We start from the raw sequence: 14,804 nt of genomic DNA on the forward strand, positions 1-14,804 counted from the left end.
GCAGCCTTACCAACCTTAATTGTGGCCCATAATAACCATTTCAGACTTCTGACCTCTGTAACTAAAATAATACATTTGTTGTGTTTTTAGCCACTGAGTTTGTGGTAATTGTTACAGCAATAATAGGAAACTGTGAACATGCTGAGAAGGAACTACCTAACACATAACATAACTGACTATCCATCATGAGAAAAATAAAATTATTTCCTAAACCATAACAGAAAATATATAGATGAATTATAAACTTAGGTGTGAATGGCAAAATTTTATAGTTTCTAAGATCAAAATACAGGGAAATAATGTCAAGTAGTTCTAAAACAAGACATAAAAATATTCTAACTGTAAAATAAAAGTTCAATTAAAATAAAGAATATCAGTTCATTAAAATACACCAAAAAGCAGGTGAAAATATAAGACACAAGTTTTTAGACTATTTCCATTGCATGTTACTAATATAGCATTACTTTGCAAAAATAAGTAGAAAAGTATAAGGAAAAAACAAAATATAAAGTAAGAAAATCATATATACATTACTGAAAAAAGAACAGAATGACAAAAGAAAAAATATGAGAGTTTCAATCTCATTAGAATTTAAACAAAAATCAAATTAAGACCACACTGAGATATCATTTTACAGACACTATGATGGCCAAAAGGAAGAAGGCAGAAACCGAACTTTGGCTGGAAAGTGGAGCCATGGAGACTGATATACCCTGTCTGGAGACTGTAAACAGATACAGCCATTTTGGCACTGTCTGTAAATCTGAAAATGCATTAAACCTATGTTTTAGCAGTCTCATACCTAGGTATTTTGTCTAGAGAAATGTTAGCACAGGTACAAGAATATTCAGTCTCAATGCCTGAACAGAAAAAATAATTGGTGAAAAATGTTCATCCGTGAAGAATGATGTGCTGTCGCTGGATATCGTATCAACACTTGTTTATGGCTCAGAAACAATTCCCAGATTACCTTCTACACATGCTTTTTGTGTGTGTTGGATTTTGTTGATAATTGAAAGTTGCCAGCCCCGGCTGGTGTAGCTCAGTGGATTGAGTGTGGGTCTGCAAACCAAAAGGCTGCCAGTTCAATTCCCAGTCAGGGCACATGCCTGGGTTGCAGGCCAGGTCCCCAGGGGGAGCCACCTGAGAGGCAACCACACATTAATGTTTCTCTCTCTCTGTTTCTCCCTCCCTTCCCCTCTCTCTATAAATAAAAATAATAATAAAAATAAAGAAACAATTGAAAGTTGCATGAGATTTGGAAGGTGGACAATTGTAGTCCATTATTCTCGGCAAGTAATGGTGGTTGGACAGCTTTACTGACCTCTACATTACCCCCCACTGTGTGGCTACAGGAGCCCCTCCATGAGCTCCCAGATCTAGGTGCTGGCAGGTCTCAGGCTCAGAGTTCCACTGCCCACACAGGTGGTCACTTTCCTAGAGTCCCTTCTCCACCTCTTTCAACAGACACGTGAGTCCTGAACTACAGATTATAATAACTATTATATATAGAGTGGATTCTGTTTTCCTGAAAGAACCATGATGAGTACAAAAAAATAAGCATTGTGAAATATAGTAGAATACTATATAGTTTCAAACACAAATTACTGATAACTATATGAAATCTCATTAACAAAATCCTAGAAATAAAATTTTTAGTAAAAAATTCAAGCTCCAGATATGATACTATTTTTATAAAACTCAAAAACAAGAAAAACCCAATGATATTTTACTTGTGAATATACACATAAGTACTAAGTCTAATCCTCAAATACAGGACAGTAACTAACACAAAACAAGATTTCGATAACTTCTGGGAAAGAAATGTAGGAAACGCGTTCAAAGGGACAGCTGTACAGATGGTGTGAAAGTAATAGGTAACATTTTAGTCTTTAGTTTAACTTGGGGGTTCATGAGTATTAATTTTATTTTGCTTTATATTCTGTGAAAATTGCATATATTCTTTGAATGAATGAAATATTACACAACTTTTAAAATAAACCAAGAGAACAATTCCAGTTGAGTAAAATTTGACTGAATATTCTCTTCAGGAGTCTGACAAAGAACCTTCTTGTCCCTTTACTGGTGGGAACAAACCACCAAATGCAAAAATCCTAAAGCACACAAAATGATGTCTCCACTGGTAACGCTCTGATTGAAATGAAAAGATAGCATTTCACTCATTTCTGACTGAGAACAGGATGTTAACAAAATTTATAATGTTCACTACTCTCAGAAGTTTTCGTTTCCTGCCTTAATTATTTTGACATATTCCTTAAAACTTCTATTTCAACACAGTAGCTATTTTCCATCAAGGACCAATTTGAAGCCGATCTGCCGTCAAGCTGTGAGATCCCCTCTTTAATTCTTTCACAAACTCTACCTTTTGAAATAGAACACAAACATCCAAATAAATGATGTTGTATAGAGATTTAATTTCATAAACTGATAAAAAGTATATTTTATGAGTTACAATTATATAACATCATTTTAAGCAAGTCATCCTTCTTTTAATGTGTGTGCTTTTAAAATTTATAAACTACAATCTATCATTTTCTTTTGCTAATGGGCATTTGTTTACCATAGTTTAAGTTTACTTAAGTGATTTTATATCTTTCCTAATATCTAGAGTTTTTGGAACCAACACTGAGAAATGTCCAGAGAACTTTTTTTTTCCATAAAGGATTTGAGATAATTTTTGTTTGAGATTTTAAAACATTAGAAGTAATAATGAAATGGGTTACATATTTTTGATGTTGTGCATTTGGAAATTTATTTTAAGATAAACTTTGAAGATAGCCAATACAAAGCTTTTTTTTATTTTTTATTTTTTAAAGATTGTATTTATTTTTAGAGAGGGAAGGAAGAGAGAGAGAGAAAAACATCAATGTGCGGTTGCTGGGGGTCATGGCTTGCAACCTAGGCATGTATCTTGACTGGGAATCGAACCAGCGACACTTTGGTTCACAGCCCACACTCAATCCACTGAGCTACACCAGCCAGGGCACAAAAGCTGTTTTAACAAGAGATTTTTTTTTTTTCTCTCCTCTGCTTTCATCATAGTGGTATACTTAGTCCCCTTCAAACAAAGCCGACTGACATCACCATGACAGGTGAATGAATTCTCAGTTCACTGATGAAAACTGGTTCCAAACTTTTCTTTAAAGCAAATCTCTTTTAAACAGAAAAGAACTCAAACCCCATATAATAGTGTCTTTAATATTTATCCATAATTTAGTAACTTTGGAATCTGTCAGATCCTTTTTTTTCTTTCCCCACCGTGAGGTGCACTGTCCAGGAAGTACTGCAATACCAGGTTGATGTATGGAATGGATGGAGCAAGCTCCTATTCCACATCCCTGCTCCAAAAACCCACATGATATATAGTCCTCAGGTAGAGGACATATCAGATATTAAACTGATAAGAATGGGTCCTATACTTGATCTTAGCCAAAAAGCTGAGATTGGAATCTCTCCATTCTTAGGCTTAATATGAGTTGTCATGGTTGAGGATGAAGGTATTCTTGCCTCCCCACCCTGAAGATAAAAATCAAGGGAGGTGAAACAAATTCAAAAGAAGAGGCTTACTGAAAACAAGATAAAGGAAAAGGAGAAAGGGAGGGAGCTTTATGCAACAAGGGATCACACATTAACAGAAAGCAAGGCTCCTCCCCAAAGATCTGGCTTATAGGGGCTGGGTTCTTCACAGAGCTACAGGGCAGGGCTCCTTGTTTTCCAGGTTCCCACAGAGTACAGGCATCCACTGGCACAGGCACAGGGTGGAGATTTGGGGGCAATGCTTGAAGAGAAATTTGAAACTTATGTAGGCAAGGCTTAAAAAAACAACTGGAGAGAATGCCATCTGTTTAAGAGCGGCTCACACTATCTGAGGGAAGACAATGTGCTTTCAGTATGTTAAATATTGTCTAATAAGTTGAAAGCATTTTTCCATATTTTAAGAAAATTACATTTGTATGTCAAATCCATTTATGCTTAAGTTACTGAACAGTTGTTTTGTAATAACTTTTATATTCAAAAAGTCTTTGGAACAATTTTAATCAGCCTTTTTAGATGTTTGTCTAACAGCAAATATTTGAATTGCGTTGAGTAAAATTAACGAAAAGAACATATTTCAATGGATTTGTAAAGCAACAAAACAATTTGTGACAAAGCAAGACTTATAAAAATAGACACATTTTAAGAAAAATATTTTAAAGATACTTTTAACAGAAAATCCAAGAACAGTTGAAAATTAGGCAAAAATAAACCAGTAATATTATATACACATATTTAAAAATTTATAAATGTATTCTCTAAGTATAGGATACTCCAGAATATATTTATATGTAATCTCCCATTGACTATGTCCTCATGATGAATATATTTCCTCATGATTAATAATATTTCATCAATACTTATATTAAACAAGTCCCTTTTTTAACATATGGAATTTTTCTGGTCACATGTTTATAAACTAATTCCAGTAACTTTATTCTTCCTCAAACAGTTGAGGAAACTCACCTACACTTATTTCCCTTTCTGGGGGCACCAGATCTGCCTGGTGATGGAAGGGCAGTGTGACCACCAGGTGAAGAATGTGATGCTCACTGCTGCCCGCCTGCCTCTTCTCACTCTTCCCCTTTCACATGACACCACTGGACTTGAACTCCTTCATTTCCTGATCCTAAAATCCCTCTCATCCTCACATCTGATACCACTTGAACCCTATTTTCACTTTCATCCTATTCCTGGGTGGGGATGAATCATTTTCTTAATGAGTAGGAATTCATAGAGTTGCTTTTCTTTGGGAATTCAACATTAAATCCACTTTTAGTACTGTACCCTCATATTTGCTGCTATTAAAACAAAGTAAAGCAATTCTGGGCAGTTTGTTCAAAGAAAGACCACTGTTGCTGATCAAAAAATATTCTTCTTGTATAAACAGAAAGGAAAATACGTTAGGTTCTCATCTCAGCAGTTATCAAAGAACAAGGGAACAGAATTTTATTTGATTGCAAAAATATTAAGCTGTATTTGCAGAATTAAATCATATCATTTGGAATTTTCAGAGGACTCTATCAAAGATGTTATTTTTAATTTAACAAAAGTGACAATTTAAGAAAATAGGGGAAATAATAATGTTCTAGAATTAGCCATTAACTGTAATATCAATATATTGTCATAAACTTAAATTTCATTCAAAAATTAATATATAATCAAGGATGGAATCAATTCAGTTACTCACTAAATACAATGGTTTAGCCTATAACTTGTGAAATGTATGAAGAATACAAAGTGAACCAGACACAAGCACTTCTTTCAGGAAAATTACACTGTGGTGAAAGAAATAGGGAATGCACATAAACTGTACATTAAAAGAAAAATGTACACAAAAAATAAAAGAAAAAACCAAACATGTCAGAAATACAAGTTAAGAGCTATGAGAATTCAAGGAACAAAATGGGAAGTTAGGAAGTGTGACACTTTTGCTAACCCTTGAACAGGGAGGGAGGCAGAGAGTGCACATGGAAAAAGGCAGTGGCATAAAAAAAGGGAGAATGAAAAACATGCCATGGAATGTGGAGAACTAAGGATGGGAGAGGCAGTCAGAAGTTGTTTGATGTAACCTTGACAATGATAATGGGAACATAAAATAGAATGGTGGACACAGAAAATACAAGACAAGACAAAAGACTAGCAAGACTCAACAAGACTTGACAATTAATTGAATTGGGTGGATACAGGTAGGGTAGAATGAATTAGCAATCAAAATATATTCTATACTCAGAGGATTGAAAATATACTGTATCATTAGTAAAACTGGGAAAGACATTAACAAATGTTCTAGAGGAAATTTGAGATATATTCAATTCCAGGTGTCCTGCATATGAAGAAATCTAGTAGCCATGTATGAGTAGACATTAACAGAGAAATCTAAGATGAATATATGGGCCTAGCAATTTTCTACATAGGGTGTTACCTAAAGTTATGGAATTGCTAAGGGAGAGGGATTATAATAGAAAACCCAGGAGAGAAACTTGAGGAATATTTGAAAATAAAAGGGTAAATGTCAACACATATATGAACTAAAAGAGTTTAAACAGAAAGGCTTACCAAAAATATAAAAAGCAATTACTTTTGCTTGCTGTAAGATCTAAAAATCCCATTTGGGACAGCTGTCATCAAAAGGATGTACTTGAATTTGAAGGAAGCACACATAGTTGTAGAAGAATCTATTTATGCTAAGGAAAAAAACTGTAGGTCCTTTAAAATGTGTTGATTGGGTATATTTTGTGCTTTATCCATATCTCTTTTTGAAGTTTTAAAATAACAGTCTATCTTAAAATCACACTATATTTTACAGATGATCTGTTTTAAAGATACAGCAAAGAATTGAGAATATGCTGATAAAATGATTTGACATGAATTCAATAATGTAAACACATACACAATTCATGTCCCATTCATTTTATTATAAATAATTCTGTACTGTGTTTCAGCATATATGTGTATAAATCATATTTTGCTTCCATAGACAACTCAAGAGGCTTTGGTCATGTTTTAAATGTTTTTCATCCTGTGTGGAGCATTCCTCAGTGTCTTTTGAGCCACTTGTTTTGCCATATTTATGCAACTCTAAGGGCCGCTTCTCCAAGCTCAAGTTATTTTTATTTGAAGAGATCATTTAAAACACTATTACTAAGTGAAAAGCATTGAACATAAACAGCCCTAATTGTAATTAAAGCCACAGCTCAAACACACAACCTAATTTGTTCAGCATGTACACTTGTCTAAATAAAAATATTTCCAGTATACTACCACAGGTAACATTCCCACAGAGTCACTTGTAGATGATTAAATGTTTACTCCACACAGTGACATGTAGTTACCTAATTCCATTATTATCTGCACCTTTGCACTTTTAATACTTAATTGGCATTTCTTTGGCCTTTCAAATAGTTACAAAAATAACACCTTAATGTCAGTTATATTCTTATATTTTATAATTTTATTTTTATTTCTTTAAACCACAATGGTGCCATCACAGGGAATTTCCAAAGTAAAATCTCTTATCTAAATGTCACATAAGTCTCCTGTGAACTGTGTTTACGTGTCCAAATAAGAGGTGATTTTCTTTACAGGACTTCTCCTTCTCTACACAATGTCATGAAATCCATCTATGAGTTTATGTTTGATAAGGATGTAAACATTCAAGTGCAAAGAGCATCAACTCTGTGCCAGGCACTGCTCTGCATTAGGAATGCAGAAGGCCATGAAACAGAGTTCCTGGACCCTATGTATGGAGTTTCCATTTTACATATTTATATTTATATCAAACTGAAACAGTTTTAAATAGCCAAAGGTTTTACTGTTTCCTGGATTGAATCTAGTTTTTTCAAGGTTTAGGCTGCTTAAAGATCAAATATCATATTGCTTAGTAGTTTACTTTATATGCCTAATATCTTTTGGTTAGATATCAATTCAGTAGTAGAGTAAAAAAAGTTAATTTTTTTGATTAGCTCATTTAATATAGCATCAATTTGATCAGTGTTAGTTAAATTTGTCAGCCAAGTACTTGGGTCGCTTTGTACTCAGATACAAGTTGTATTCCTATCTACTTTTATGAAATCCTCAGCTGCAACTGAAATAGACCTGTTTGAAGGGGAAACAGGAAATCCAAATTCCAAGTTCTTCATCATATCCCTTTAGTGGTATCAGAAACTATTATAGTTACCACATATTAAAAAAAAAACAACTTCTTATACCAGAAACATAATGTATTAAACTTGATGACTCTTCTGTTTGGGCATAATTCCTTTAGGCAATGGACACTGTCCAAACTGAAGACTGTCTTAAGAGTCCTGCTGATAAATTTAAAATTGTCATGTCTGCCCTGTCCTCATTATATGGCATATTTCATTCAAAGAGTGAGAATATTTTAAACATATTTATTAAGATACAATTTATTTATATATAATTCATTAAATTTACCCATTAAAAGTATACTTTCTTTTATAGATCATAGGATGTACAACTATTGCAGAAATCTAATCTTAAACTATTTAATTCCTCTGAAAAATAGACTCCATACCCATCAGCAGTCATTCCCCATTCCACCAATACACCAAATCAACCACTAATTTCTTGGCTTCTACAGATTTGCCTAGTCTGCCCATTTCCTATAAATGAAATAAAAAATACTTTGTTTTTTTGTGTGTGTGTTACTGACTTCTTTTACTTTTTATTTTACTGACATTTTACTTAGCAAAATGTCTTTGAGGTTTATCCATTTGGGGTACAATATTCAATCATATTGCATTAAATAGATTTTTAACTGTGTTTTTCATAAAGCCCTCTCTCAGGTTGAGGACATTCCTTTAATCCTACATAGGGTTTGCTTGTTTTTTTAAATCATGAAAGAGTGTTGGGTTTTTTCAAGTATTTTTCCTACACCAATTGAAATGGTTGTATGGTTTTATCCTTTATTTAATTATTACATTACATTTCATTAATTAAAATATAAATGTTAAAACAACTTACATTCCTAGGATAAGTCTCATCTTTTCATGGTATACAATCTTTTTATATATTGCTAAATTTGGTTCATAGTATTTCATTGAAAATTTTTGCATTTATAGTTATAACAAATACTGATCTGTAGCTTTCTTCTGCTGCCTTTGCCTGGCTTTGGCATCAGGATATTAACAATTCAATAAAATAATTTAAAAAATGTTGCTTCCTCTTCTAACCTTTGGAACACTTTAGGAAAAAATGAATTATTTTTTGAATGTTTAGTGGAATTCATCATTGAAGAATCTGAACCCGAACCCAGAATATTCTTTGTGGGTTTTTTTTAATTACAGATTTAACCTGTATTTGTCATAGTTTTATTCAGATTTTAAAAATTTCTTCTTGAGTCTTTGTTGACAATTAGTGCCTTTTAACAATTTGTCATTTCATCTACATTACTTTGCTGGCATTCAGTGGTTTATAATTATTACTACATTATTTTTACTTCTTTACTCTTCTAAGATCAAAAGTGATATCCCTACTTTCTTTCCTGGTTTTAGTAGTTCTGACTTTTCTTGATCAGTTTTTCTAAATGTCTGCTAATTTCTCTGACCTTTATAAACAAACATCTTTCAGTTTTGGTGACTTTCTCTATTTTTATTTTATTTTCTATCTCTTTTATCTCTGCTCTGGTTTTTATGATTTCTTCCCTTGTGCTTACTTCGGTTTTAGTTTCTTTGTTTCTAGTTTCATAAGGTGGAAGTTAAGTTCATTTGAATAGGGATCTTCCTTTTTAATATATGCATTTATTGTGATCCTAGGAGGGCTCTTCTTGGCTGTGTTGCTTCCTGTCTCTTTCTCTATTAAACTTCTGGTTTCTAAGCCATTTGTTTTTATCATACAGTTATCAGCCTTCTGATAATTTCTCCCCACCAAGGTCTCCCCTGCTCATCAATGCTCTTTATCATGTCTTTCTCCTCTCTGTGACAAATAGTATCTGTCCTCACATGGAGAGTTGCAGATCACTTTGAACTTAAGGTGTGCTTTTCCCCTGGCAGAACTCTGACACTATTGTCCCAGACTAGATGTGGGACCTACTTTTCCTGTGGTAAGATCCCTACACTCTGAGTGTGGATTGGAGTCAGCCTACTCTGAGAGGGGAAGGCCACGAACCTGTGCCAGGCTGAGTCCTTTCAGGAACAACTGGAGCAGAACACGAGGAAGACTCACAAGCATCACTCACACCACACACTGACGGACCATCATGAGTCTGAGTCCTCACTGGGGCAGAGGGCTTAAACATGAACTCTGGCCAAAACCCTAATAAAACAATTAACTAGGATTCTTTTAAGACAGAAGTGCACTTCTGACTTATAAAAACTGTTAGATAATAAATGTATCTTGTTTAAAGGTATTACATCTGTGGTGATATGTGAGCAAATGAAAACAAATTCATCCCATTATATGCACTTGCTTTATCCCAAACTGCACTTTCAATAATCTTAGAATAATGATTTTAATAGTGCCCCACCTGTATGATAACTGCAAACAGTTCGAAAATATCATACTGCCATTCCCTTTATTTTCACATACACACTCCCCACCTCCAACCTTCACATTGTGGGATCATTCGGCTCAGTTACCTTCCAATAATAAAACCATCTGCCTGTGCAGGCATCCAACACAGTCCCATTCCTATCACCTCTGAGCCTTGCAAATGAGGGGAACTGATAAAAAATGGGCCAATGTTTATGCTTCCTGCTGAGCCATGAACATTTGAGTCTTTTGTCTCTGACTGAAGAGTCTTGTATTTTCTGTACCCTCCGTGGGAGAGTGACCTGCCAATACCACCCTCCTCTCTCACAGCAACAGGGGATTTCTTTATTTTTGGTCTGTTTTATACATAGATTTCTATTGTAGTTATACTTTAATGCTCATTTCTATGTGTGTGTGGTGCATGGGTGGAGAGGGGAGTGTTCTTGTCTTCACATCTCAGTATATCTTATTAATTAAATTAATCTAGAATATCTATATTTATCCACCCTTCCCATGTTTTTTTGGCCCTAGTGTAATGAACACTGAGTTTTTACCTAAACAAGTTTTCCCCTACCTGCTAAAATACTATATTGAGTTGTTACATAGATGTTTTATGTTCTCACTGCATGCACATACTGACAAATGTGCTATTCAGGATTCTGAAACTAGTCTCATATTAACAGAGTTATGATTTTATGTGGTAATAAGTTGAAACATTATTAATAGAAAGTACATTATGGTAAGTACTAACACGGGTGTTGAAGACAATGGGATGTTACTGGATGGTAAAGCTGGGTGTTAAGTAGATGTCCATGAGGAAAGTTTCAAGGAAGTCAGGGTAATGAAATTGATCATTAATTTGTCTTAAAAAATCAGTTAAGTCATGTTGGTTGTGGTGGAGTGGTAGAGTGTGGGAAAAGGGTTATATTCCAGGTGTTCACTGAAAAGTTTTCTGTATAAAGTGAGTTTGGGATCATACAATTAAATGATTCTAATGCCAGGTTAAAGTGTGTGATGTCCTTCAGTAAATAATGGGGGCTTTACAGGTGTATGCCTAGGTTATAAGTCTGTTAGGTTCATCACTGTATCTCCTGGCATGGTGACTAAAATAGAACTGGTGCTCAATAATTAATTGTTGAATGAACAAATAAATAAATAAATAAAAGATTTACTTCAAGATCTTGCAGTATTAGTTATAAAACTTATTACTGCAGATGTATTTTGGTTATGGAAAAATAAGTTGTATTGCACAAAATTAGAATGCACCATGTATCAAAACATCCAGCATCAGGACAAAATCTCGTGCCGGGTCTTTCAGGCCTGACCATAGCAAACCCAAGGCTTTGCCTGGCAGGCTTCTTGTGCAGAAGCTGCCCTGCCCACACCAGAATGGCACACAACTAGTGCTCCGCAGTTTGTGAGAAGGAGTGCAGGCAAGGGCACACACCAGGCCAGCCATGCTCACACGCATTATCTGCATTCCTACTCCCAGCTGCCCCATAAAGAACTCCTGCTTTGGGGTCTTGATGAGGCAAGTTTACCAGTTCTAATTCAGTCATTTCTACTCCTGGCCCTTCTTCTACCCTCCTTCCTGACCCCCAAGTCCACAAAAAGGCAGGAGTTTTGTTAACGTTCCCTGACAGTGAGACAATGTCTCCATCTGTGTTATGACCATGTGACTTTCACCTGGTGTCATTCTGTGAAGAAGAATAGCTGGAGCTGTGTTTTGCTTCTTGATGGCGCTGTCACAGTAAGTGAATAGAAATCCAATCGCCACCTTTCTGTTTGACTGTTTGTCCTAGCTGACCAACTTAACACCTGGGAACTCAACATGTAGGTGCTCTATTCATTAAAAAAAGGAATGCATTAATGAGTGAACAAATAAGTGATGATCTAGTAAGAGAAATACTGTCACAAGGCAATATGAGATTGGGGCACATTTAGAATACATTAGAAATGCACAACATCCACAGGCATAGCATCTTCCTGATGAAAACATTAAGGCAGATAACATTTATCTTTAATAACAGCTGGCATAGTGTATCTCTTATTTTAAAAAGTTAAGAAATATATAATATATCTTTCTAAATGCATTTGCAACATGAAGGAAAAGGCATGTTACCATACATTTGAAAATACACATGTCACATAATTACAATGTCATTTTATTGTTTTCAGAAAAATAATAAATGCTGCTAAGAATATCTGCATTGTATCTCACTTGCAAAACCACAGTCTTCAGCAATCTTGTAATTCAGTCTGACCATATAATGCCTTGACATATTTTATGAATATAAAATGGCCTAAATGTAAATTGCAAGTGATTGAGAAATTTAGAAATTTTTGACTGTGCTTTAGAATCTGAAGATCAATATCATTAAACGATACACAAGAAATGGACAATGATATAAAATAATGTTATTTGGGGGTTGCTTATGCAACTGTATAGTTTCCTTTGTGTTATTAAGGTTCTTAATATATTTATTAGAGATGCACAGGTTTATCAAAGACTTAGAATATATTTATATTATTAGATATATAAAGTAGTTTTGATTATTTAAATTATCAAGTTTTAAAACCCACATATATGATTTCATCTCTAAGTAGCTGTAGAATGTTTAACGATTTCCATCCAAAGATGAATCTGTTTAATACTTGACTATTTTATTTGTTTTAAAGATTTTATTTATTTATTTCTAGAGAGAGAGGAAGGGAAGGAGAAAGAATGGGAGAGAGACATCAATGTGTGGTTGCCTCTCCTTTGACCTCCCCCCAGTGGGGACCCAGCCTGTAATGAAGGCATGTACCCTAGACTGGGAATCGAACCAGCAACTCTTTGGTTTCGCAGGCCTGCACTCAATCCACTTAGCTACGCCAGCCAGGGCAAATGCTTGGCCTTTAAAAGCAAAGCATCATAAATTATGACTTATTCTTTATCAGGAGAAGTGTGAAAAGGAAAACTTCTTTGTGATTATTTACACCATAGAAGTCATGAAAGGAATTAAAAGCAAAAATTACTAAATTTGTGAAAGTGTGCATGAAATGCAATAATTATCTTATATCTAAGATCTAATCTAATATTCTGAAGAAAATTATACCACAGAAAGTACATTTAGTGTACTTTAGTTTCTACTTCCGTGGTGTTAAAAGGTTTTAAAGTGCTTTGATGCAAAATGGCAAATGACATACTTTAGAGACAATCAATATTTTTTGCATTTGCTACTAAAAGGGAACATTTTTGTATGTCATTGTTGAGAGACTTGCTCAAAGAGAAGCCAGCTATATTTTTAACTGATTTCTTCTCAAGATCTTTGTCATAATATCCAACTTCTCTATAGGCAAATTGCATTCCCAACTGACTTGCAGAGGGATGATAATCAATGTGGCAAAGTCCACTAGTAAAATTCTGTGCAGCATATCTGAAGCCAATTGCTTTAAATTGTGAACTAAGCACAAAAAAATTATTCACCAAGATCCATAACTGTCTGTCCTTTGTGAATAATGTAGGTCTTGGATTCCTCTATGTAAAGATATACCTTTTACCATGTTTTACTTAGTATGATTTTTCTCTCTTATTTTAAATAGGAAGCAATTTTTCTGTGAATTTAAAATACTATTATTTACAGATCAACACATTAACCATTCTTGTAAAATATGACCATTGAAAAAGGATGCCTTCATTTAAATTAATAATCACCAGAATACAAATTAGAAGTCCTGCAGGCTGCTATTACATATCTGGCCCTATATATAGCTTGGAATCATGTATCAGCATTTACCAAGAATTTTTTTTTAGAAAGGCCTATCATATTTGTCATTGAAGAAAAGACTAAGAAAAATGTCGTGCTGCGTGAATAGCTTTAGAAAAACAGCTACAACATTTAAGACTATTTCTAATGGTGCTAAATTCAGGTGTTCAATTTCATACAAAAGAAGAATTTCATTGACATAGAAAGTGAAAATTTAATCCAACCTGATTCAAATATTCATTTTCATTTACTTTATCCCACAGAACCTCAAAAGTAAAGAAGTAGTGTCATTAACAGAATGGTATTTAAATCAATTCCAAACTTTCACCTAATTAAAATCCAAGTCTCAGGAAGATGTATCATTTCTATATGTTTATAACTCCTTTAAAGAAACTTTTATATATAAAATCTCACAATAAATTATTAAAATTAAAAAATAGCTTAAGAATCAGTGCTTACAGACATGTAAGCTAAGACATGTGAGATAGGAACACATTTGACTATGAGCTTTCTTGTGCCCAAAGCTAAACACAAGATGAACAGTCGTACAATTTGTAACATTCCCTATGGAAAAATATAAATAAAGATTTAAAATGTACTTAGCAAATGTAAAATATGTGAAATTAACTTTTATGGATTTACAAATAGGGGGATTCTCATGTATATGCAGTAATACACTCAGATATATGTTTCATAATGCAGTCTATTGTAGTATTCCTCAAAGTAAGCCAAAACACAATAACCAATATTGAATGTATGTGATGTCTCAAGAAACATTTAAATGTTTTATGTTCATATCTTATTTCTCTAATAAAACCTGTGAAAAAGTACTATTTTACAGGCAGAGTGTTAACATGGAGTTGTTAAGTAATATATTCAAGCTTTGATGAAATAATATAAAAGAAGTTTTCAAGGACAATCATTCTATTAGGCATGAGGATTCAGGAAAAGATGGTCTGATTATGAGATTGATTTAGAGATAAAATATGAATTTCACAGATCTATAAA

At 33.9% G+C, this 14,804-nt stretch overlaps 1 protein-coding gene and 1 non-coding gene across 3 annotated transcripts in view; both read right to left on the bottom strand.

Moving 5' to 3' along the window:
• The window catches only part of KHDRBS2 (KH RNA binding domain containing, signal transduction associated 2), a 546,662-nt gene that overhangs the window by 374,095 nt on the left and 157,763 nt on the right, over positions 1-14,804 (bottom strand). The window lies entirely within an intron of this gene.
• Positions 3,281-3,471, bottom strand: LOC123822345. The gene has a single exon (XR_006786311.1). It is a non-coding gene; the product is annotated as a U2 spliceosomal RNA (small nuclear RNA).

This window comes from Phyllostomus hastatus, unplaced genomic scaffold, assembly GCF_019186645.2.
Source record: "Phyllostomus hastatus isolate PE091 unplaced genomic scaffold, TTU_PhHast_1.1 phas_contig_40, whole genome shotgun sequence".
NCBI lineage: Eukaryota > Metazoa > Chordata > Mammalia > Chiroptera > Phyllostomidae > Phyllostomus > Phyllostomus hastatus.